We start from the raw sequence: 25,472 nt of genomic DNA, 5'->3' as shown, positions 1-25,472 counted from the left end.
GAAGCAAGGGGACCCTAGTGACGCCGTGTGCCTCAGTGGAATGTAGGCATCATTGTGACACTGTGAGGCCCCATCCAACCAAGGCTCCATTGGGACACTGCGAGACCCCACGGAAACAAAGCTCCAGGGTAACACAGAGAGGCTGCCTGTAATCAGTGCTCCATTGTGACCCTGTGGAGCCAAAGGAGAGCGTTGTGACACTGCAAAGCCCCATGGTCCATTGGTCCAAAGGTCCATTGTGACATTGCAGGACTCATGGAACAGAGGAGTCACATGACACTGTGGGGCCTGTGGAACCATGGAGAACATTGTGACACTGCAAGGCCTCAAGGAATCATTAGGACTGTTATATGTCTATAAGATAATTCGTGCAAATAAAATTGTCGTCTCTTTTATAGTTATGTGCTGTTAAATTATACTCTTATAGGAAGTTTTTAAATCGCACAAGCCAGCAACAGCGATTGCAACACCATGTCAAAGCCACCTGGACGAGAGAGGGAGGACTTTATTTACAAGCGAACAAAAGTGGCCAGCCCAGAGAGGGATCATGCATCAAGGTTGTCCGAGAAACACCCGGACGATAAATACACGATAAATATCCGAGACCGAGATAGTCAGAGCCATCAGGGAGGTACATCTCAAATCCGAATTCCGGGACTGCAAACACAGGTGTTCATCACTCTCCGGACAGGTATTGTTCAACTTGCCACAGAGAAAAGAACTCCACATGAATACATGCACTTTGAAAAGGAAGAAAGGGGACTCTGGCTCAGGCAAGGAAAATCGTATAAAAATGGGTCAGACAGGACGGTCGGTGTGAAGCATAGAGGACCCTCTGCTGCAGCTGTCAAACCTGTGTCTCACCCGGTGGCAATCCCGGGCTCCACATTGACTTTTTTTTATAGTGTCTTTTTTTCATTTTTCTCAAAGTTTATATTTGGTACACTTAATAACTTTTATTAAATTAAAAATTAATAACTTGGAGCCTTTCATTTCTAACATGTTCATCACATTCGGTTTCTCATGATAAGCCTATCTACTTCTGCTAATTCTGAGATGGGGAAAATGAACTGTCATGATTCCCGCTTGCACTAGAGGATTGTGACACGGGCTGACTTTGTGATGCCAGAGTCTTCTGTGCCATCACAGCGCAACTGTATGACATCCCAGAGTGATAGAGCAGCACTGGCTCTGTGACATCACAAGGGGGATTTGTGAGATCTCAGGGTGGGCTGTGACATCCCAGGAGGCAGTGTGACATCTCAGGGGCTCTGTGACCTTACTGGGGAGGTCACTTCAAGCCAGCTCCCACTCACAGTTCCTCCCAGAGAAGTCCAAAGCTGCTCGTGCCCGGTGGCATCCCGTGTCCCTCTGGGTCCGCCTGCCCCTGGCGCTGCAGCCTCCCCCTGAGGATGTTTGAGAAGATCAAGCCCAGAGCCTGACACGGGGACAGGGGCTCAGGGCCGTCACAGTTGGAACAGGGAGACAGGGACCCCCTAGCAGCATCCCTGTGCCCCCAGGGCCAGAGCTTGGCCAGGGCTCCTTCACCCTCTTATGAAGGAGGGCTTGAGAGCACTTTAAAAATCCCCAGCAGGGGAGTAGCATAAAACAGCTTTAATATTAAGTGACAGCACCACAGAGTTCCTTGGCAAGAGTCACTCTGCTCCTGACTGGACACTTCAGGCACAGCAAGGAAACAAAGCAACAACAAAACCAAACAAAATCCAGGCAATCAAACCAAAAAGGAGTCAAAAACTGTCCCGGTGTCTGTGTGTCTCTGTGTGTTTTTGTGTGTGTGTGGGTGTGGGTGTGTGTGTGTGTGTGTGTGTGTGTGTGACGAAAGGACAGTGAGGGCAAGGATAAAAGGAATACAGCCTAAAAGCTAAACAGAGCTGTGGAATAACACTTAACAATATTCAACTTCGCTTAGAACTTCTATTAAGCTTCACAAATTAGCAAAAGAACAACTCTTAGCAGCATTTAACTTTGCTTACAGCTTGTGACTTTGTCGCTATAAGACACGTGAAAGCACGACGCGAGCCACCTGCTATTTTCAAGGTAAAGAGAAAAGTTTATTCTCTGACTCCAACTTTTATACTTTCCCAAAGGTGACATTGGATTGGAGAGTGAATGGACCACCTGTCCAACGACATCGGACAAAGCACTAGTACATCAAGTTTGTCCAGCCCCACAAAAGATTGTAAACAATATGTTGTTGACAGAAATTGTGTGGGAAGGTTCTCCAACAGAATGGAAACTCAGAAGGCTTTAGAAAATCTTAAGAATCAGGGTGACATGACTTAACCTTACTTCCAGGCCTGACTGGCTCAGCTATCCAAGGCAATCAAAGCCCTCAGAGAGCAGCATTTCTGCCACATTTCCCTGAGCACAGGCACTCCTGTGTGCACACAGACACAAAGAGTCACTACAAGGCACCTGTGCGAAATTCCCCTGAGCAAAGGGAAATGTTCCCTGTGGAGGCTTTGGCATCTCCCCAGGAAATGAAGGGTTGAACCTGGAGCAGACAGTGTCTGTGATGAGCTCCAGCGGAGCTGAGCCCAGGGGCTGCTGGCCAAGGCCCTGGCCCAGTGAGCATTTCTCAGCTGGCAGGGCAGCCTGAGAAGGGGAAAGGGGAATGCACCAGACCAGGAACCATGGAACCAAGGGACCATTGTTACACTGTGGGGCCATGTGAGAAGAAGTGACCATTGGGACACTGTGGGGCCTTGTGAGACCAAGGGACCATTGGGACACTGTGGGACCATGTGAGATCAAGAGACCATTGGGATACTGTGAGTCCTCATGGATTCATGGACACCACTGTGACATTGCTGGGCCTCATGGAAGCAAGGGGACCCTAGTGACGCCGTGTGCCTCAGTGGAATGTAGGCATCATTGTGACACTGTGAGGCCCCATCCAACCAAGGCTCCATTGGGACACTGCGAGACCCCACGGAAACAAAGCTCCAGGGTAACACAGAGAGGCTGCCTGTAATCAGTGCTCCATTGTGACCCTGTGGAGCCAAAGGAGAGCGTTGTGACACTGCAAAGCCCCATGGTCCATTGGTCCAAAGGTCCATTGTGACATTGCAGGACTCATGGAACAGAGGAGTCACATGACACTGTGGGGCCTGTGGAACCATGGAGAACATTGTGACACTGCAAGGCCTCAAGGAATCATTAGGACTGTTATATGTCTATAAGATAATTCGTGCAAATAAAATTGTCGTCTCTTTTATAGTTATGTGCTGTTAAATTATACTCTTATAGGAAGTTTTTAAATCGCACAAGCCAGCAACAGCGATTGCAACACCATGTCAAAGCCACCTGGACGAGAGAGGGAGGACTTTATTTACAAGCGAACAAAAGTGGCCAGCCCAGAGAGGGATCATGCATCAAGGTTGTCCGAGAAACACCCGGACGATAAATACACGATAAATATCCGAGACCGAGATAGTCAGAGCCATCAGGGATGTACATCTCAAATCCGAATTCCGGGACTGCAAACACAGGTGTTCATCACTCTCCGGACAGGTATTGTTCAACTTGCCACAGAGAAAAGAACTCCACATGAATACATGCACTTTGAAAAGGAAGAAAGGGGACTCTGGCTCAGGCAAGGAAAATCGTATAAAAATGGGTCAGACAGGACGGTCGGTGTGAAGCATAGAGGACCCTCTGCTGCAGCTGTCCAACCTGTGTCTCACCCGGTGGCAATCCCGGGCTCCACATTGACTTTTTTTTATAGTGTCTTTTTTTCATTTTTCTCAAAGTTTATATTTGGTACACTTAATAACTTTTATTAAATTAAAAATTAATAACTTGGAGCCTTGCATTTCTAACATGTTCATCACATTCGGTTTCTCATGATAAGCCTATCTACTTCTGCTAATTCTGAGATGGGGAAAATGAACTGTCATGATTCCCGCTTGCACTAGAGGATTGTGACACGGGCTGACTTTGTGATGCCAGAGTCTTCTGTGCCATCACAGCGCAACTGTATGACATCCCAGAGTGATAGAGCAGCACTGGCTCTGTGACATCACAAGGGGGATTTGTGAGATCTCAGGGTGGGCTGTGACATCCCAGGAGGCAGTGTGACATCTCAGGGGCTCTGTGACCTTACTGGGGAGGTCACTTCAAGCCAGCTCCCACTCACAGTTCCTCCCAGAGAAGTCCAAAGCTGCTCGTGCCCGGTGGCATCCCGTGTCCCTCTGGGTCCGCCTGCCCCTGGCGCTGCAGCCTCCCCCTGAGGATGTTTGAGAAGATCAAGCCCAGAGCCTGACACGGGGACAGGGGCTCAGGGCCGTCACAGTTGGAACAGGGAGACAGGGACCCCCTAGCAGCATCCCTGTGCCCCCAGGGCCAGAGCTTGGCCAGGGCTCCTTCACCCTCTTATGAAGGAGGGCTTGAGAGCACTTTAAAAATCCCCAGCAGGGGAGTAGCATAAAACAGCTTTAATATTAAGTGACAGCACCACAGAGTTCCTTGGCAAGAGTCACTCTGCTCCTGACTGGACACTTCAGGCACAGCAAGGAAACAAAGCAACAACAAAACCAAACAAAATCCAGGCAATCAAACCAAAAAGGAGTCAAAAACTGTCCCGGTGTCTGTGTGTCTCTGTGTGTTTTTGTGTGTGTGTGGGTGTGGGTGTGTGTGTGTGTGTGTGTGTGTGTGTGACGAAAGGACAGTGAGGGCAAGGATAAAAGGAATACAGCCTAAAAGCTAAACAGAGCTGTGGAATAACACTTAACAATATTCAACTTCGCTTAGAACTTCTATTAAGCTTCACAAATTAGCAAAAGAACAACTCTTAGCAGCATTTAACTTTGCTTACAGCTTGTGACTTTGTCGCTATAAGACACGTGAAAGCACGACGCGAGCCACCTGCTATTTTCAAGGTAAAGAGAAAAGTTTATTCTCTGACTCCAACTTTTATACTTTCCCAAAGGTGACATTGGATTGGAGAGTGAATGGACCACCTGTCCAACGACATCGGACAAAGCACTAGTACATCAAGTTTGTCCAGCCCCACAAAAGATTGTAAACAATATGTTGTTGACAGAAATTGTGTGGGAAGGTTCTCCAACAGAATGGAAACTCAGAAGGCTTTAGAAAATCTTAAGAATCAGGGTGACATGACTTAACCTTACTTCCAGGCCTGACTGGCTCAGCTATCCAAGGCAATCAAAGCCCTCAGAGAGCAGCATTTCTGCCACATTTCCCTGAGCACAGGCACTCCTGTGTGCACACAGACACAAAGAGTCACTACAAGGCACCTGTGCGAAATTCCCCTGAGCAAAGGGAAATGTTCCCTGTGGAGGCTTTGGCATCTCCCCAGGAAATGAAGGGTTGAACCTGGAGCAGACAGTGTCTGTGATGAGCTCCAGCGGAGCTGAGCCCAGGGGCTGCTGGCCAAGGCCCTGGCCCAGTGAGCATTTCTCAGCTGGCAGGGTGGCCTGAGAAGGGGAAAGGGGAATGCACCAGACCAGGAACCATGGAACCAAGGGACCATTGTTACACTGTGGGGCCATGTGAGAAGAAGTGACCATTGGGACACTGTGGGGCCTTGTGAGACCAAGGGACCATTGGGACACTGTGGGACCATGTGAGATCAAGAGACCATTGGGATACTGTGAGTCCTCATGGATTCATGGACACCACTGTGACATTGCTGGGCCTCATGGAAGCAAGGGGACCCTAGTGACGCCGTGTGCTTCAGTGGAATGTAGGCATCATTGTGACACTGTGAGGCCCCATCCAACCAAGGCTCCATTGGGACACTGCGAGACCCCACGGAAACAAAGCTCCAGGGTAACACAGAGAGGCTGCCTGTAATCAGTGCTCCATTGTGACCCTGTGGAGCCAAAGGAGAGCGTTGTGACACTGCAAAGCCCCATGGTCCATTGGTCCAAAGGTCCATTGTGACATTGCAGGACTCATGGAACAGAGGAGTCACATGACACTGTGGTGCCTGTGGAACCATGGAGAACATTGTGACACTGCAAGGCCTCAAGGAATCATTAGGACTGTTATATGTCTATAAGATAATTCGTGCAAATAAAATTGTCGTCTCTTTTATAGTTATGTGCTGTTAAATTATACTCTTATAGGAAGTTTTTAAATCGCACAAGCCAGCAACAGCGATTGCAACACCATGTCAAAGCCACCTGGACGAGAGAGGGAGGACTTTATTTACAAGCGAACAAAAGTGGCCAGCCCAGAGAGGGATCATGCATCAAGGTTGTCCGAGAAACACCCGGACGATAAATACACGATAAATATCCGAGACCGAGATAGTCAGAGCCATCAGGGATGTACATCTCAAATCCGAATTCCGGGACTGCAAACACAGGTGTTCATCACTCTCCGGACAGGTATTGTTCAACTTGCCACAGAGAAAAGAACTCCACATGAATACATGCACTTTGAAAAGGAAGAAAGGGGACTCTGGCTCAGGCAAGGAAAATCGTATAAAAATGGGTCAGACAGGACGGTCGGTGTGAAGCATAGAGGACCCTCTGCTGCAGCTGTCCAACCTGTGTCTCACCCGGTGGCAATCCCGGGCTCCACATTGACTTTTTTTTATAGTGTCTTTTTTTCATTTTTCTCAAAGTTTATATTTGGTACACTTAATAACTTTTATTAAATTAAAAATTAATAACTTGGAGCCTTGCATTTCTAACATGTTCATCACATTCGGTTTCTCATGATAAGCCTATCTACTTCTGCTAATTCTGAGATGGGGAAAATGAACTGTCATGATTCCCGCTTGCACTAGAGGATTGTGACACGGGCTGACTTTGTGATGCCAGAGTCTTCTGTGCCATCACAGCGCAACTGTATGACATCCCAGAGTGATAGAGCAGCACTGGCTCTGTGGCATCACAAGGGGGATTTGTGAGATCTCAGGGTGGGCTGTGACATCCCAGGAGGCAGTGTGACATCTCAGGGGCTCTGTGACCTTACTGGGGAGGTCACTTCAAGCCAGCTCCCACTCACAGTTCCTCCCAGAGAAGTCCAAAGCTGCTCGTGCCCGGTGGCATCCCGTGTCCCTCTGGGTCCGCCTGCCCCTGGCGCTGCAGCCTCCCCCTGAGGATGTTTGAGAAGATCAAGCCCAGAGCCTGACACGGGGACAGGGGCTCAGGGCCGTCACAGTTGGAACAGGGAGACAGGGACCCCCTAGCAGCATCCCTGTGCCCCCAGGGCCAGAGCTTGGCCAGGGCTCCTTCACCCTCTTATGAAGGAGGGCTTGAGAGCACTTTAAAAATCCCCAGCAGGGGAGTAGCATAAAACAGCTTTAATATTAAGTGACAGCACCACAGAGTTCCTTGGCAAGAGTCACTCTGCTCCTGACTGGACACTTCAGGCACAGCAAGGAAACAAAGCAACAACAAAACCAAACAAAATCCAGGCAATCAAACCAAAAAGGAGTCAAGAACTGTCCCGGTGTCTGTGTGTCTCTGTGTGTTTTTGTGTGTGTGTGGGTGTGGGTGTGTGTGTGTGTGTGTGTGTGTGTGTGACGAAAGGACAGTGAGGGCAAGGATAAAAGGAATACAGCCTAAAAGCTAAACAGAGCTGTGGAATAACACTTAACAATATTCAACTTCGCTTAGAACTTCTATTAAGCTTCACAAATTAGCAAAAGAACAACTCTTAGCAGCATTTAACTTTGCTTACAGCTTGTGACTTTGTCGCTATAAGACACGTGAAAGCACGACACGAGCCACCTGCTATTTTCAAGGTAAAGAGAAAAGTTTATTCTCTGACTCCAACTTTTATACTTTCCCAAAGGTGACATTGGATTGGAGAGTGAATGGACCACCTGTCCAAAGACATTGGACAAAGCACTAGTACATCAAGTTTGTCCAGCCCCACAAAAGATTGTAAACAATATGTTGTTGACAGAAATTGTGTGGGAAGGTTCTCCAACAGAATGGAAACTCAGAAGGCTTTGTGCGAAATTCCCCTGAGCAAAGGGAAATGTTCCCTGTGGAGGCTTTGGCATCTCCCCAGGAAATGAAGGGTTGAACCTGGAGCAGACAGTGTCTGTGATGAGCTCCAGCGGAGCTGAGCCCAGGGGCTGCTGGCCAAGGCCCTGGCCCAGTGAGCATTTCTCAGCTGGCAGGGTGGCCTGAGAAGGGGAAAGGGGAATGCACCAGACCAGGAACCATGGAACCAAGGGACCATTGTTACACTGTGGGGCCATGTGAGAAGAAGTGACCATTGGGACACTGTGGGGCCTTGTGAGACCAAGGGACCATTGGGACACTGTGGGACCATGTGAGATCAAGAGACCATTGGGATACTGTGAGTCCTCATGGATTCATGGACACCACTGTGACATTGCTGGGCCTCATGGAAGCAAGGGGACCCTAGTGACGCCGTGTGCCTCAGTGGAATGTAGGCATCATTGTGACACTGTGAGGCCCCATCCAACCAAGGCTCCATTGGGACACTGCGAGACCCCACGGAAACAAAGCTCCAGGGTAACACAGAGAGGCTGCCTGTAATCAGTGCTCCATTGTGACCCTGTGGAGCCAAAGGAGAGCGTTGTGACACTGCAAAGCCCCATGGTCCATTGGTCCAAAGGTCCATTGTGACATTGCAGGACTCATGGAACAGAGGAGTCACATGACACTGTGGGGCCTGTGGAACCATGGAGAACATTGTGACACTGCAAGGCCTCAAGGAATCATTAGGACTGTTATATGTCTATAAGATAATTCGTGCAAATAAAATTGTCGTCTCTTTTATAGTTATGTGCTGTTAAATTATACTCTTATAGGAAGTTTTTAAATCGCACAAGCCAGCAACAGCGATTGCAACACCATGTCAAAGCCACCTGGACGAGAGAGGGAGGACTTTATTTACAAGCGAACAAAAGTGGCCAGCCCAGAGAGGGATCATGCATCAAGGTTGTCCGAGAAACACCCGGACGATAAATACACGATAAATATCCGAGACCGAGATAGTCAGAGCCATCAGGGATGTACATCTCAAATCCGAATTCCGGGACTGCAAACACAGGTGTTCATCACTCTCCGGACAGGTATTGTTCAACTTGCCACAGAGAAAAGAACTCCACATGAATACATGCACTTTGAAAAGGAAGAAAGGGGACTCTGGCTCAGGCAAGGAAAATCGTATAAAAATGGGTCAGACAGGACGGTCGGTGTGAAGCATAGAGGACCCTCTGCTGCAGCTGTCCAACCTGTGTCTCACCCGGTGGCAATCCCGGGCTCCACATTGACTTTTTTTTATAGTGTCTTTTTTTCATTTTTCTCAAAGTTTATATTTGGTACACTTAATAACTTTTATTAAATTAAAAATTAATAACTTGGAGCCTTGCATTTCTAACATGTTCATCACATTCGGTTTCTCATGATAAGCCTATCTACTTCTGCTAATTCTGAGATGGGGAAAATGAACTGTCATGATTCCCGCTTGCACTAGAGGATTGTGACACGGGCTGACTTTGTGATGCCAGAGTCTTCTGTGCCATCACAGCGCAACTGTATGACATCCCAGAGTGATAGAGCAGCACTGGCTCTGTGACATCACAAGGGGGATTTGTGAGATCTCAGGGTGGGCTGTGACATCCCAGGAGGCAGTGTGACATCTCAGGGGCTCTGTGACCTTACTGGGGAGGTCACTTCAAGCCAGCTCCCACTCACAGTTCCTCCCAGAGAAGTCCAAAGCTGCTCGTGCCCGGTGGCATCCCGTGTCCCTCTGGGTCCGCCTGCCCCTGGCGCTGCAGCCTCCCCCTGAGGATGTTTGAGAAGATCAAGCCCAGAGCCTGACACGGGGACAGGGGCTCAGGGCCGTCACAGTTGGAACAGGGAGACAGGGACCCCCTAGCAGCATCCCTGTGCCCCCAGGGCCAGAGCTTGGCCAGGGCTCCTTCACCCTCTTATGAAGGAGGGCTTGAGAGCACTTTAAAAATCCCCAGCAGGGGAGTAGCATAAAACAGCTTTAATATTAAGTGACAGCACCACAGAGTTCCTTGGCAAGAGTCACTCTGCTCCTGACTGGACACTTCAGGCACAGCAAGGAAACAAAGCAACAACAAAACCAAACAAAATCCAGGCAATCAAACCAAAAAGGAGTCAAGAACTGTCCCGGTGTCTGTGTGTCTCTGTGTGTTTTTGTGTGTGTGTGGGTGTGGGTGTGTGTGTGTGTGTGTGTGTGTGTGTGACGAAAGGACAGTGAGGGCAAGGATAAAAGGAATACAGCCTAAAAGCTAAACAGAGCTGTGGAATAACACTTAACAATATTCAACTTCGCTTAGAACTTCTATTAAGCTTCACAAATTAGCAAAAGAACAACTCTTAGCAGCATTTAACTTTGCTTACAGCTTGTGACTTTGTCGCTATAAGACACGTGAAAGCACGACGCGAGCCACCTGCTATTTTCAAGGTAAAGAGAAAAGTTTATTCTCTGACTCCAACTTTTATACTTTCCCAAAGGTGACATTGGATTGGAGAGTGAATGGACCACCTGTCCAACGACATCGGACAAAGCACTAGTACATCAAGTTTGTCCAGCCCCACAAAAGATTGTAAACAATATGTTGTTGACAGAAATTGTGTGGGAAGGTTCTCCAACAGAATGGAAACTCAGAAGGCTTTAGAAAATCTTAAGAATCAGGGTGACATGACTTAACCTTACTTCCAGGCCTGACTGGCTCAGCTATCCAAGGCAATCAAAGCCCTCAGAGAGCAGCATTTCTGCCACATTTCCCTGAGCACAGGCACTCCTGTGTGCACACAGACACAAAGAGTCACTACAAGGCACCTGTGCGAAATTCCCCTGAGCAAAGGGAAATGTTCCCTGTGGAGGCTTTGGCATCTCCCCAGGAAATGAAGGGTTGAACCTGGAGCAGACAGTGTCTGTGATGAGCTCCAGAGGAGCTGAGCCCAGGGGCTGCTGGCCAAGGCCCAGGCCCAGTGAGCATTTCTCAGCTGGCAGGGTGGCCTGAGAAGGGGAAAGGGGAATGCACCAGACCAGGAACCATGGAACCAAGGGACCATTGTTACACTGTGGGGCCATGTGAGAAGAAGTGACCATTGGGACACTGTGGGGCCTTGTGAGACCAAGGGACCATTGGGACACTGTGGGACCATGTGAGATCAAGAGACCATTGGGATACTGTGAGTCCTCATGGATTCATGGACACCACTGTGACATTGCTGGGCCTCATGGAAGCAAGGGGACCCTAGTGACGCCGTGTGCTTCAGTGGAATGTAGGCATCATTGTGACACTGTGAGGCCCCATCCAACCAAGGCTCCATTGGGACACTGCGAGACCCCACGGAAACAAAGCTCCAGGGTAACACAGAGAGGCTGCCTGTAATCAGTGCTCCATTGTGACCCTGTGGAGCCAAAGGAGAGCGTTGTGACACTGCAAAGCCCCATGGTCCATTGGTCCAAAGGTCCATTGTGACATTGCAGGACTCATGGAACAGAGGAGTCACATGACACTGTGGTGCCTGTGGAACCATGGAGAACATTGTGACACTGCAAGGCCTCAAGGAATCATTAGGACTGTTATATGTCTATAAGATAATTCGTGCAAATAAAATTGTCGTCTCTTTTATAGTTATGTGCTGTTAAATTATACTCTTATAGGAAGTTTTTAAATCGCACAAGCCAGCAACAGCGATTGCAACACCATGTCAAAGCCACCTGGACGAGAGAGGGAGGACTTTATTTACAAGCGAACAAAAGTGGCCAGCCCAGAGAGGGATCATGCATCAAGGTTGTCCGAGAAACACCCGGACGATAAATACACGATAAATATCCGAGACCGAGATAGTCAGAGCCATCAGGGATGTACATCTCAAATCCGAATTCCGGGACTGCAAACACAGGTGTTCATCACTCTCCGGACAGGTATTGTTCAACTTGCCACAGAGAAAAGAACTCCACATGAATACATGCACTTTGAAAAGGAAGAAAGGGGACTCTGGCTCAGGCAAGGAAAATCGTATAAAAATGGGTCAGACAGGACGGTCGGTGTGAAGCATAGAGGACCCTCTGCTGCAGCTGTCCAACCTGTGTCTCACCCGGTGGCAATCCCGGGCTCCACATTGACTTTTTTTTATAGTGTCTTTTTTTCATTTTTCTCAAAGTTTATATTTGGTACACTTAATAACTTTTATTAAATTAAAAATTAATAACTTGGAGCCTTGCATTTCTAACATGTTCATCACATTCGGTTTCTCATGATAAGCCTATCTACTTCTGCTAATTCTGAGATGGGGAAAATGAACTGTCATGATTCCCGCTTGCACTAGAGGATTGTGACACGGGCTGACTTTGTGATGCCAGAGTCTTCTGTGCCATCACAGCGCAACTGTATGACATCCCAGAGTGATAGAGCAGCACTGGCTCTGTGACATCACAAGGGGGATTTGTGAGATCTCAGGGTGGGCTGTGACATCCCAGGAGGCAGTGTGACATCTCAGGGGCTCTGTGACCTTACTGGGGAGGTCACTTCAAGCCAGCTCCCACTCACAGTTCCTCCCAGAGAAGTCCAAAGCTGCTCGTGCCCGGTGGCATCCCGTGTCCCTCTGGGTCCGCCTGCCCCTGGCGCTGCAGCCTCCCCCTGAGGATGTTTGAGAAGATCAAGCCCAGAGCCTGACACGGGGACAGGGGCTCAGGGCCGTCACAGTTGGAACAGGGAGACAGGGACCCCCTAGCAGCATCCCTGTGCCCCCAGGGCCAGAGCTTGGCCAGGGCTCCTTCACCCTCTTATGAAGGAGGGCTTGAGAGCACTTTAAAAATCCCCAGCAGGGGAGTAGCATAAAACAGCTTTAATATTAAGTGACAGCACCACAGAGTTCCTTGGCAAGAGTCACTCTGCTCCTGACTGGACACTTCAGGCACAGCAAGGAAACAAAGCAACAACAAAACCAAACAAAATCCAGGCAATCAAACCAAAAAGGAGTCAAGAACTGTCCCGGTGTCTGTGTGTCTCTGTGTGTTTTTGTGTGTGTGTGGGTGTGGGTGTGTGTGTGTGTGTGTGTGTGTGTGTGACGAAAGGACAGTGAGGGCAAGGATAAAAGGAATACAGCCTAAAAGCTAAACAGAGCTGTGGAATAACACTTAACAATATTCAACTTCGCTTAGAACTTCTATTAAGCTTCACAAATTAGCAAAAGAACAACTCTTAGCAGCATTTAACTTTGCTTACAGCTTGTGACTTTGTCGCTATAAGACACGTGAAAGCACGACACGAGCCACCTGCTATTTTCAAGGTAAAGAGAAAAGTTTATTCTCTGACTCCAACTTTTATACTTTCCCAAAGGTGACATTGGATTGGAGAGTGAATGGACCACCTGTCCAAAGACATTGGACAAAGCACTAGTACATCAAGTTTGTCCAGCCCCACAAAAGATTGTAAACAATATGTTGTTGACAGAAATTGTGTGGGAAGGTTCTCCAACAGAATGGAAACTCAGAAGGCTTTGTGCGAAATTCCCCTGAGCAAAGGGAAATGTTCCCTGTGGAGGCTTTGGCATCTCCCCAGGAAATGAAGGGTTGAACCTGGAGCAGACAGTGTCTGTGATGAGCTCCAGCGGAGCTGAGCCCAGGGGCTGCTGGCCAAGGCCCTGGCCCAGTGAGCATTTCTCAGCTGGCAGGGTGGCCTGAGAAGGGGAAAGGGGAATGCACCAGACCAGGAACCATGGAACCAAGGGACCATTGTTACACTGTGGGGCCATGTGAGAAGAAGTGACCATTGGGACACTGTGGGGCCTTGTGAGACCAAGGGGCCATTGGGACACTGTGGGACCATGTGAGATCAAGAGACCATTGGGATACTGTGAGTCCTCATGGATTCATGGACACCACTGTGACATTGCTGGGCCTCATGGAAGCAAGGGGACCCTAGTGACGCCGTGTGCCTCAGTGGAATGTAGGCATCATTGTGACACTGTGAGGCCCCATCCAACCAAGGCTCCATTGGGACACTGCGAGACCCCACGGAAACAAAGCTCCAGGGTAACACAGAGAGGCTGCCTGTAATCAGTGCTCCATTGTGACCCTGTGGAGCCAAAGGAGAGCGTTGTGACACTGCAAAGCCCCATGGTCCATTGGTCCAAAGGTCCATTGTGACATTGCAGGACTCATGGAACAGAGGAGTCACATGACACTGTGGGGCCTGTGGAACCATGGAGAACATTGTGACACTGCAAGGCCTCAAGGAATCATTAGGACTGTTATATGTCTATAAGATAATTCGTGCAAATAAAATTGTCGTCTCTTTTATAGTTATGTGCTGTTAAATTATACTCTTATAGGAAGTTTTTAAATCGCACAAGCCAGCAACAGCGATTGCAACACCATGTCAAAGCCACCTGGACGAGAGAGGGAGGACTTTATTTACAAGCGAACAAAAGTGGCCAGCCCAGAGAGGGATCATGCATCAAGGTTGTCCGAGAAACACCCGGACGATAAATACACGATAAATATCCGAGACCGAGATAGTCAGAGCCATCAGGGAGGTACATCTCAAATCCGAATTCCGGGACTGCAAACACAGGTGTTCATCACTCTCCGGACAGGTATTGTTCAACTTGCCACAGAGAAAAGAACTCCACATGAATACATGCACTTTGAAAAGGAAGAAAGGGGACTCTGGCTCAGGCAAGGAAAATCGTATAAAAATGGGTCAGACAGGACGGTCGGTGTGAAGCATAGAGGACCCTCTGCTGCAGCTGTCAAACCTGTGTCTCACCCGGTGGCAATCCCGGGCTCCACATTGACTTTTTTTTATAGTGTCTTTTTTTCATTTTTCTCAAAGTTTATATTTGGTACACTTAATAACTTTTATTAAATTAAAAATTAATAACTTGGAGCCTTGCATTTCTAACATGTTCATCACATTCGGTTTCTCATGATAAGCCTATCTACTTCTGCTAATTCTGAGATGGGGAAAATGAACTGTCATGATTCCCGCTTGCACTAGAGGATTGTGACACGGGCTGACTTTGTGATGCCAGAGTCTTCTGTGCCATCACAGCGCAACTGTATGACATCCCAGAGTGATAGAGCAGCACTGGCTCTGTGACATCACAAGGGGGATTTGTGAGATCTCAGGGTGGGCTGTGACATCCCAGGAGGCAGTGTGACATCTCAGGGGCTCTGTGACCTTACTGGGGAGGTCACTTCAAGCCAGCTCCCACTCACAGTTCCTCCCAGAGAAGTCCAAAGCTGCTCGTGCCCGGTGGCATCCCGTGTCCCTCTGGGTCCGCCTGCCCCTGGCGCTGCAGCCTCCCCCTGAGGATGTTTGAGAAGATCAAGCCCAGAGCCTGACACGGGGACAGGGGCTCAGGGCCGTCACAGTTGGAACAGGGAGACAGGGACCCCCTAGCAGCATCCCTGTGCCCCCAGGGCCAGAGCTTGGCCAGGGCTCCTTCACCCTCTTATGAAGGAGGGCTTGAGAGCACTTTAAAAATCCCCAGCAGGGGAGTAGCATAAAACAGCTTTAATATTAAGTGACAGCACCACAGAGTTCCTTGGCAAGAGTCACTCTGCTCCTGACTGGACACTTCAGGCACAGCAAGGAAACAAAGCAACAACAAAACCAAACAAAATCCAGGCAATCAAACCAAAAAGGAGTCAAGAACTGTCCCGGTGTCTGTGTGTCTCTGTGTGTTTTTGTGTGTGTGTGGGTGTGGGTGTGTGTGTGTGTGTGTGTGTGTGTGTGACGAAAGGACAGTGAGGGCAAGGATAAAAGGAATACAGCCTAAAAGCTAAACAGAGCTGTGGAATAACACTTAACAATATTCAACTTCGCTTAGAACTTCTATTAAGCTTCACAAATTAGCAAAAGAACAACTCTTAGCAGCATTTAACTTTGCTTACAGCTTGTGACTTTGTCGCTATAAGACACGTGAAAGCACGACACGAGCCACCTGCTATTTTCAAGGTAAAGAGAAAAGTTTATTCTCTGACTCCAACTTTTATACTTTCCCAAAGGTGACATTGGATTGGAGAGTGAATGGACCACCTGTCCAACGACATCGGACAAAGCACTAGTACATCAAGTTTGTCCAGCCCCACAAAAGATTGTAAACAATATGTTGTTGACAGAAATTGTGTGGGAAGGTTCTCCAACAGAATGGAAACTCAGAAGGCTTTGTGCGAAATTCCCCTGAGCAAAGGGAAATGTTCCCTGTGGAGGCTTTGGCATCTCCCCAGGAAATGAAGGGTTGAACCTGGAGCAGACAGTGTCTGTGATGAGCTCCAGCGGAGCTGAGCCCAGGGGCTGCTGGCCAAGGCCCTGGCCCAGTGAGCATTTCTCAGCTGGCAGGGTGGCCTGAGAAGGGGAAAGGGGAATGCACCAGACCAGGAACCATGGAACCAAGGGACCATTGTTACACTGTGGGGCCATGTGAGAAGAAGTGACCATTGGGACACTGTGGGGCCTTGTGAGACCAAGGGACCATTGGGACACTGTGGGACCATGTGAGATCAAGAGACCATTGGGATACTGTGAGTCCTCATGGATTCATGGACACCACTGTGACATTGCTGGGCCTCATGGAAGCAAGGGGACCCTAGTGACGCCGTGTGCCTCAGTGGAATGTAGGCATCATTGTGACACTGTGAGGCCCCATCCAACCAAGGCTCCATTGGGACACTGCGAGACCCCACGGAAACAAAGCTCCAGGGTAACACAGAGAGGCTGCCTGTAATCAGTGCTCCATTGTGACCCTGTGGAGCCAAAGGAGAGCGTTGTGACACTGCAAAGCCCCATGGTCCATTGGTCCAAAGGTCCATTGTGACATTGCAGGACTCATGGAACAGAGGAGTCACATGACACTGTGGGGCCTGTGGAACCATGGAGAACATTGTGACACTGCAAGGCCTCAAGGAATCATTAGGACTGTTATATGTCTATAAGATAATTCGTGCAAATAAAATTGTCGTCTCTTTTATAGTTATGTGCTGTTAAATTATACTCTTATAGGAAGTTTTTAAATCGCACAAGCCAGCAACAGCGATTGCAACACCATGTCAAAGCCACCTGGACGAGAGAGGGAGGACTTTATTTACAAGCGAACAAAAGTGGCCAGCCCAGAGAGGGATCATGCATCAAGGTTGTCCGAGAAACACCCGGACGATAAATACACGATAAATATCCGAGACCGAGATAGTCAGAGCCATCAGGGAGGTACATCTCAAATCCGAATTCCGGGACTGCAAACACAGGTGTTCATCACTCTCCGGACAGGTATTGTTCAACTTGCCACAGAGAAAAGAACTCCACATGAATACATGCACTTTGAAAAGGAAGAAAGGGGACTCTGGCTCAGGCAAGGAAAATCGTATAAAAATGGGTCAGACAGGACGGTCGGTGTGAAGCATAGAGGACCCTCTGCTGCAGCTGTCAAACCTGTGTCTCACCCGGTGGCAATCCCGGGCTCCACATTGACTTTTTTTTATAGTGTCTTTTTTTCATTTTTCTCAAAGTTTATATTTGGTACACTTAATAACTTTTATTAAATTAAAAATTAATAACTTGGAGCCTTTCATTTCTAACATGTTCATCACATTCGGTTTCTCATGATAAGCCTATCTACTTCTGCTAATTCTGAGATGGGGAAAATGAACTGTCATGATTCCCGCTTGCACTAGAGGATTGTGACACGGGCTGACTTTGTGATGCCAGAGTCTTCTGTGCCATCACAGCGCAACTGTATGACATCCCAGAGTGATAGAGCAGCACTGGCTCTGTGACATCACAAGGGGGATTTGTGAGATCTCAGGGTGGGCTGTGACATCCCAGGAGGCAGTGTGACATCTCAGGGGCTCTGTGACCTTACTGGGGAGGTCACTTCAAGCCAGCTCCCACTCACAGTTCCTCCCAGAGAAGTCCAAAGCTGCTCGTGCCCGGTGGCATCCCGTGTCCCTCTGGGTCCGCCTGCCCCTGGCGCTGCAGCCTCCCCCTGAGGATGTTTGAGAAGATCAAGCCCAGAGCCTGACACGGGGACAGGGGCTCAGGGCCGTCACAGTTGGAACAGGGAGACAGGGACCCCCTAGCAGCATCCCTGTGCCCCCAGGGCCAGAGCTTGGCCAGGGCTCCTTCACCCTCTTATGAAGGAGGGCTTGAGAGCACTTTAAAAATCCCCAGCAGGGGAGTAGCATAAAACAGCTTTAATATTAAGTGACAGCACCACAGAGTTCCTTGGCAAGAGTCACTCTGCTCCTGACTGGACACTTCAGGCACAGCAAGGAAACAAAGCAACAACAAAACCAAACAAAATCCAGGCAATCAAACCAAAAAGGAGTCAAGAACTGTCCCGGTGTCTGTGTGTCTCTGTGTGTTTTTGTGTGTGTGTGGGTGTGGGTGTGTGTGTGTGTGTGTGTGTGTGTGTGACGAAAGGACAGTGAGGGCAAGGATAAAAGGAATACAGCCTAAAAGCTAAACAGAGCTGTGGAATAACACTTAACAATATTCAACTTCGCTTAGAACTTCTATTAAGCTTCACAAATTAGCAAAAGAACAACTCTTAGCAGCATTTAACTTTGCTTACAGCTTGTGACTTTGTCGCTATAAGACACGTGAAAGCACGACGTGAGCCACCTGCTATTTTCAAGGTAAAGAGAAAAGTTTATTCTCTGACTCCAACTTTTATACTTTCCCAAAGGTGACATTGGATTGGAGAGTGAATGGACCACCTGTCCAACGACATCGGACAAAGCACTAGTACATCAAGTTTGTCCAGCCCCACAAAAGATTGTAAACAATATGTTGTTGACAGAAATTGTGTGGGAAGGTTCTCCAACAGAATGGAAACTCAGAAGGCTTTAGAAAATCTTAAGAATCAGGGTGACATGACTTAACCTTACTTCCAGGCCTGACTGGCTCAGCTATCCAAGGCAATCAAAGCCCTCAGAGAGCAGCATTTCTGCCACATTTCCCTGAGCACAGGCACTCCTGTGTGCACACAGACACAAAGAGTCACTACAAGGCACCTGTGCGAAATTCCCCTGAGCAAAGGGAAATGTTCCCTGTGGAGGCTTTGGCATCTCCCCAGGAAATGAAGGGTTGAACCTGGAGCAGACAGTGTCTGTGATGAGCTCCAGCGGAGCTGAGCCCAGGGGCTGCTGGCCAAGGCCCTGGCCCAGTGAGCATTTCTCAGCTGGCAGGGCGGCCTGAGAAGGGGAAAGGGGAATGCACCAGACCAGGAACCATGGAACCAAGGGACCATTGTTACACTGTGGGGCCATGTGAGAAGAAGTGACCATTGGGACACTGTGGGGCCTTGTGAGACCAAGGGACCATTGGGACACTGTGGGACCATGTGAGATCAAGAGACCATTGGGATACTGTGAGTCCTCATGGATTCATGGACACCACTGTGACATTGCTGGGCCTCATGGAAGCAAGGGGACCCTAGTGACGCCGTGTGCCTCAGTGGAATGTAGGCATCATTGTGACACTGTGAGGCCCCATCCAACCAAGGCTCCATTGGGACACTGCGAGACCCCACGGAAACAAAGCTCCAGGGTAACACAGAGAAGCTGCCTGTAATCAGTGCTCCATTGTGACCCTGTGGAGCCAAAGGAGAGCGTTGTGACACTGCAAAGCCCCATGGTCCATTGGTCCAAAAGTCCATTGTGACATTGCAGGACTCATGGAACAGAGGAGTCACATGACACTGTGGGGCCTGTGGAACCATGGAGAACATTGTGACACTGCAAGGCCTCAAGGAATCATTAGGACTGTTATATGTCTATAAGATAATTCGTGCAAATAAAATTGTCGTCTCTTTTATAGTTATGTGCTGTTAAATTATACTCTTATAGGAAGTTTTTAAATCGCACAAGCCAGCAACTGCGATTGCAACACCATGTCAAAGCCACCTGGACGAGAGAGGGAGGACTTTATTTACAAGCGAACAAAAGTGGCCAGCCCAGAGAGGGATCATGCATCAAGGTTGTCCGAGAAACACCCGGACGATAAATACACGATAAATATCCGAGACCGAGATAGTCAGAGCCATCAGGGAGGTACATCTCAAATCCGAATTCCGGGACTGCAAACACAGGTGTTCATCACTCTCCGGACACGTATTGTTCAACTTGCCACAGAGAAAAGAACTCCACATGAATACATGCACTTTGAAAAGGAAGAAAGGGGACTCTGGCTCAGGCAAGGAAAATCGTATAAAAATGGGTCAGACAGGACGGTCGGTGTGAAGCATAGAGGACCCTCTGCTGCAGCTGTCAAACCTGTGTCTCACCCGGTGGCAATCCCGGTCTCCACATTGACTTTTTTTTATAGTGTCTTTTTTTCATTTTTCTCAAAGTTTATATTTGGTACACTTAATAACTTTTATTAAATTAAAAATTAATAACTTGGAGCCTTGCATTTCTAACATGTTCATCACATTCGGTTTCTCATGATAAGCCTATCTACTTCTGCTAATTCTGAGATGGGGAAAATGAACTGTCATGATTCCCGCTTGCACTAGAGGATTGTGACACGGGCTGACTTTGTGATGCCAGAGTCTTCTGTGCCATCACAGCGCAACTGTATGACATCCCAGAGTGATAGAGCAGCACTGGCTCTGTGACATCACAAGGGGGATTTGTGAGATCTCAGGGTGGGCTGTGACATCCCAGGAGGCAGTGTGACATCTCAGGGGCTCTGTGACCTTACTGGGGAGGTCACTTCAAGCCAGCTCCCACTCACAGTTCCTCCCAGAGAAGTCCAAAGCTGCTCGTGCCCGGTGGCATCCCGTGTCCCTCTGGGTCCGCCTGCCCCTGGCGCTGCAGCCTCCCGCTGAGGATGTTCGAGGAGATCAAGCCCAGAGCCTGACACGGGGACAGGGGCTCAGGGCCGTCACAGTTGGAACAGGGAGACAGGGACCCCCTAGCAGCATCCCTGTGCCCCCAGGGCCAGAGCATGGCCAGGGCTCCTTCACCCTCTTATGAAGGAGGGCTTGAGAGCACTTTAAAAATCCCCAGCAGGGGAGTAGCATAAAACAGCTTTAATATTAAGTGACAGCACCACAGAGTTCCTTGGCAAGAGTCACTCTGCTCCTGACTGGACACTTCAGGCACACCAAGGAAACAAAGCAACAACAAAACCAAACAAAATCCAGGCAATCAAACCAAAAAGGAGTCAAGAACTGTCCCGGTGTCTGTGTGTCTCTGTGTGTTTGTGTGTGTGTGTGGGTGTGTGTGTGACGAAAGGACAGTGAGGGCAAGGATAAAAGGAATACAGCCTAAAAGCTAAACAGAGCTGTGGAATAACACTTAACAATATTCAACTTCGCTTAGAACTTCTATTAAGCTTCACAAATTAGCAAAAGAACAACTCTTAGCAGCATTTAACTTTGCTTACAGCTTGTGACTTTGTCGCTATAAGACACGTGAAAGCATGACGCGAGCCACCTGCTATTTGCAAGGTAAAGATAAAAGTTTATTCTCTGACTCCAACTTTTATACTTTCCCAAAGGTGACATTGGATTGGAGAGTGAATGGACCACCTGTCCAAAGACATGGGACAAAGCACTAGTACATCAAGTTTGTCCAGCCCCATAAAAGATTGTAAACAATATGTTATTGACAGAAATTGTGTGGGAAGGTTCTCCAACAGAATGGAAACTCAGAAGGCTTTAGAAAATCTTAAGAATCAGGGTGACATGACTTAACCTTACTTCCAGGCCTGACTGGCTCAGCTATCCAAGGCAATCAAAGCCCTCAGAGAGCAGCATTTCTGCCACATTTCCCTGAGCACAGGCACTCCTGTGTGCACACGGACACAAAGAGTCACTACAAGGCACCTGTGAGAAATTCCCCTGAGCAAAGGGAAATGCTCCCTGTGGAGGCTTTGGCATCTCCCCAGGGGATGAAGGGTTGAGCCTGGAGCAGACAGTGTCTGTGATGAGCTCCAGAGGAGCTGAGCCCAGGGGCTGCTGGCCAAGGCCCAGGCCCAGTGAGCATTTCTCAGCTGGCAGGGCGGCCTGAGAAGGGGAAAGGGGAATGCACCAGACCAGGAACCATGGAACCAAGGGACCATTGTTACACTGTGGGGCCATGTGAGAAGAAGTGACCATTGGGACACTGTGGGGCCTTGTGAGACCAAGGGGCCATTGGGACACTGTGGGACCATGTGAGATCAAGAGACCATTGGGATACTGTGAGTCCTCATGGATTCATGGACACCACTGTGACATTGCTGGGCCTCATGGAAGCAAGGGGACCCTAGTGACGCCGTGTGCCTCAGTGGAATGTAGGCATCATTGTGACACTGTGAGGCCCCATCCAGCCAAGGCTCCATTGGGACACTGCGAGACCCCACGGAAACAAAGCTCCAGGGTAACACAGAGAGGCTGCCTGTAATCAGTGCTCCATTGTGACCCTGTGGAGCCAAAGGAGAGCGTTGTGACACTGCAAAGCCCCATGGTCCATTGGTCCAAAGGTCCATTGTGACATTGCAGGACTCATGGAACAGAGGAGTCACATGACACTGTGGGGCCTCTGGAACCATGGAGAACATTGTGACACTGCAAGGCCTCAAGGAATCATTAGGACTGTTATATGTCTATAGGATAATTCGTGCAAATAAAATTGTCGTCTCTTTTATAGTTATGTGCTGTTAAATTATACTCTTATAGGAAGTTTTTAAATCGCACAAGCCAGCAACAGCGATTGCAACACCATGTCAAAGCCACCTGGACGAGAGAGGGAGGACTTTATTTACAAGCGAACAAAAGTGGCCAGCCCAGAGAGGGATCATGCATCAAGGTTGTCCGAGAAACACCCGGACGATAAATACACGATAAATATCCGAGACCGAGATAGTCAGAGCCATCAGGGAGGTACATCTCAAATCCGAATTCCGGGACTGCAAACACAGGTGTTCATCACTCTCCGGACACGTATTGTTCAACTTGCCACAGAGAAAAGAACTCCACATGAATACATGCACTTTGAAAAGGAAGAAAGGGGACTCTGGCTCAGGCAAGGAAAATCGTATAAAAATGGGTCAGACAGGACGGTCGGTGTGAAGCATAGAGGACCCTCTGCTGCAGCTGTCAAACCTGTGTCTCACCCGGTGGCAATCCCGGGCTCCACATTGACTTTTTTTTATAGTGGCTTTTTTTCATTTTTCTCAAAGTTTATATTTGGTACACTTAATAACTTTTATTAAATTAAAAATTAATAACTTGGAGCCTTGCATTTCTAACATGTTCATCACATTCGGTTTCTCATGATAAGCCTATCTACTTCTGCTAATTCTGAGATGGGGAAAATGAACTGTCATGATTCCCGCTTGCACTAAAGGATTGTGACACGGGCTGACTTTGTGATGCCAGAGTCTTCTGTGCCATCACAGCGCAACTGTATGACATCCCAGAGTGCTAGAGCAGCACTGGCTCTGTGACATCACAAGGGGGATTTGTGAGATCTCAGGGTGGGCTGTGACATCCCAGGAGGCAGTGTGACATCTCAGGGGCTCTGTGACCTTACTGGGGAGGTCACTTCAAGCCAGCTCCCACTCACAGTTCCTCCCAGAGAAGTCCAAAGCTGCTCGTGCCCGGTGGCATCCCGTGTCCCTCTGGGTCCGCCTGCCCCTGGCGCTGCAGCCCCCTGCTGAGGATGTTCGAGGAGATCAAGCCCAGAGCCTGACACGGGGACAGGGGCTCAGGGCCGTCACAGTTGGAACAGGGAGACAGGGACCCCCTAGCAGCATCCCTGTGCCCCCAGGGCCAGAGCTTGGCCAGGGCTCCTTCACCCTCTTATGAAGGAGGGCTTGAGAGCACTTTAAAAATCCCCAGCAGGGGAGTAGCATAAAACAGCTTTAATATTAAGTGACAGCACCACAGAGTTCCTTGGCAAGAGTCACTCTGCTCCTGACTGGACACTTCAGGCACAGCAAGGAAACAAAGCAACAACAAAACCAAACAAAATCCAGGCAATCAAACCAAAAAGGAGTCAAGAACTGTCCCGGTGTCTGTGTGTCTCTGTGTGTTTGTGTGTGTGTGTGGGTGTGTGGGTGTGTGTGTGTGTGTGGGTGTGTGTGTGACGAAAGGACAGTGAGGGCAAGGATAAAAGGAATACAGCCTAAAAGCTAAACAGAGCTGTGGAATAACACTTAACAATATTCAACTTCGCTTAGAACTTCTATTAAGCTTCACAAATTAGCAAAAGAACAACTCTTAGCAGCATTTAACTTTGCTTACAGCTTGTGACTTTGTCGCTATAAGACATGTGAAAGCACGACGCGAGCCACCTGCTATTTTCAAGGTAAAGAGAAAAGTTTATTCTCTGACTCCAACTTTTATACTTTCCCAAAGGTGACATTGGATTGGAGAGTGAATGGACCACCTGTCCAAAGACATTGGACAAAGCACTAGTACATCAAGTTTGTCCAGCCCCGTAAAAGATTGTAAACAATATGTTGTTGACAGAAATTGTGTGGGAAGGTTCTCCAACAGAATGGAAACTCAGAAGGCTTTAGAAAATCTTAAGAATCAGGGTGACATGACTTAACCTTACTTCCAGGCCTGACTGGCTCAGCTATCCAAGGCAATCAAAGCCCTCAGAGAGCAGCATTTCTGCCACATTTCCCTGAGCACAGGCACTCCTGTGTGCACACAGACACAAAGAGTCACTACAAGGCACCTGTGCGAAATTCCCCTGAGCAAAGGGAAATGTTCCCTGTGGAGGCTTTGGCATCTCCCCAGGAAATGAAGGGTTGAACCTGGAGCAGACAGTGTCTGTGATGAGCTCCAGAGGAGCTGAGCCCAGGGGCTGCTGGCCAAGGCCCAGGCCCAGTGAGCATTTCTCAGCTGGCAGGGCGGCCTGAGAAGGGGAAAGGGGAATGCACCAGACCAGGAACCATGGAACCAAGGGACCATTGTTACACTGTGGGGCCATGTGAGAAGAAGTGACCATTGGGACACTGTGGGGCCTTGTGAGACCAAGGGGCCATTGGGACACTGTGGGACCATGTGAGATCAAGAGACCATTGGGATACTGTGAGTCCTCATGGATTCATGGACACCACTGTGACATTGCTGGGCCTCATGGAAGCAAGGGGACCCTAGTGACGCCGTGTGCCTCAGTGGAATGTAGGCATCATTGTGACACTGTGAGGCCCCATCCAGCCAAGGCTCCATTGGGACACTGCGAGACCCCACGGAAACAAAGCTCCAGGGTAACACAGAGAGGCTGCCTGTAATCAGTGCTCCATTGTGACCCTGTGGAGCCAAAGGAGAGCGTTGTGACACTGCAAAGCCCCATGGTCCATTGGTCCAAAGGTCCATTGTGACATTGCAGGACTCATGGAACAGAGGAGTCACATGACACTGTGGGGCCTCTGGAACCATGGAGAACATTGTGACACTGCAAGGCCTCAAGGAATCATTAGGACTGTTATATGTCTATAGGATAATTCGTGCAAATAAAATTGTCGTCTCTTTTATAGTTATGTGCTGTTA

The sequence above is a fragment of the Lonchura striata genome, chromosome 11 (assembly GCF_046129695.1).
Source record: "Lonchura striata isolate bLonStr1 chromosome 11, bLonStr1.mat, whole genome shotgun sequence".
Taxonomy (NCBI): Eukaryota; Metazoa; Chordata; class Aves; order Passeriformes; family Estrildidae; genus Lonchura; species Lonchura striata.
This window is presented reverse-complemented; position numbering follows the sequence as displayed.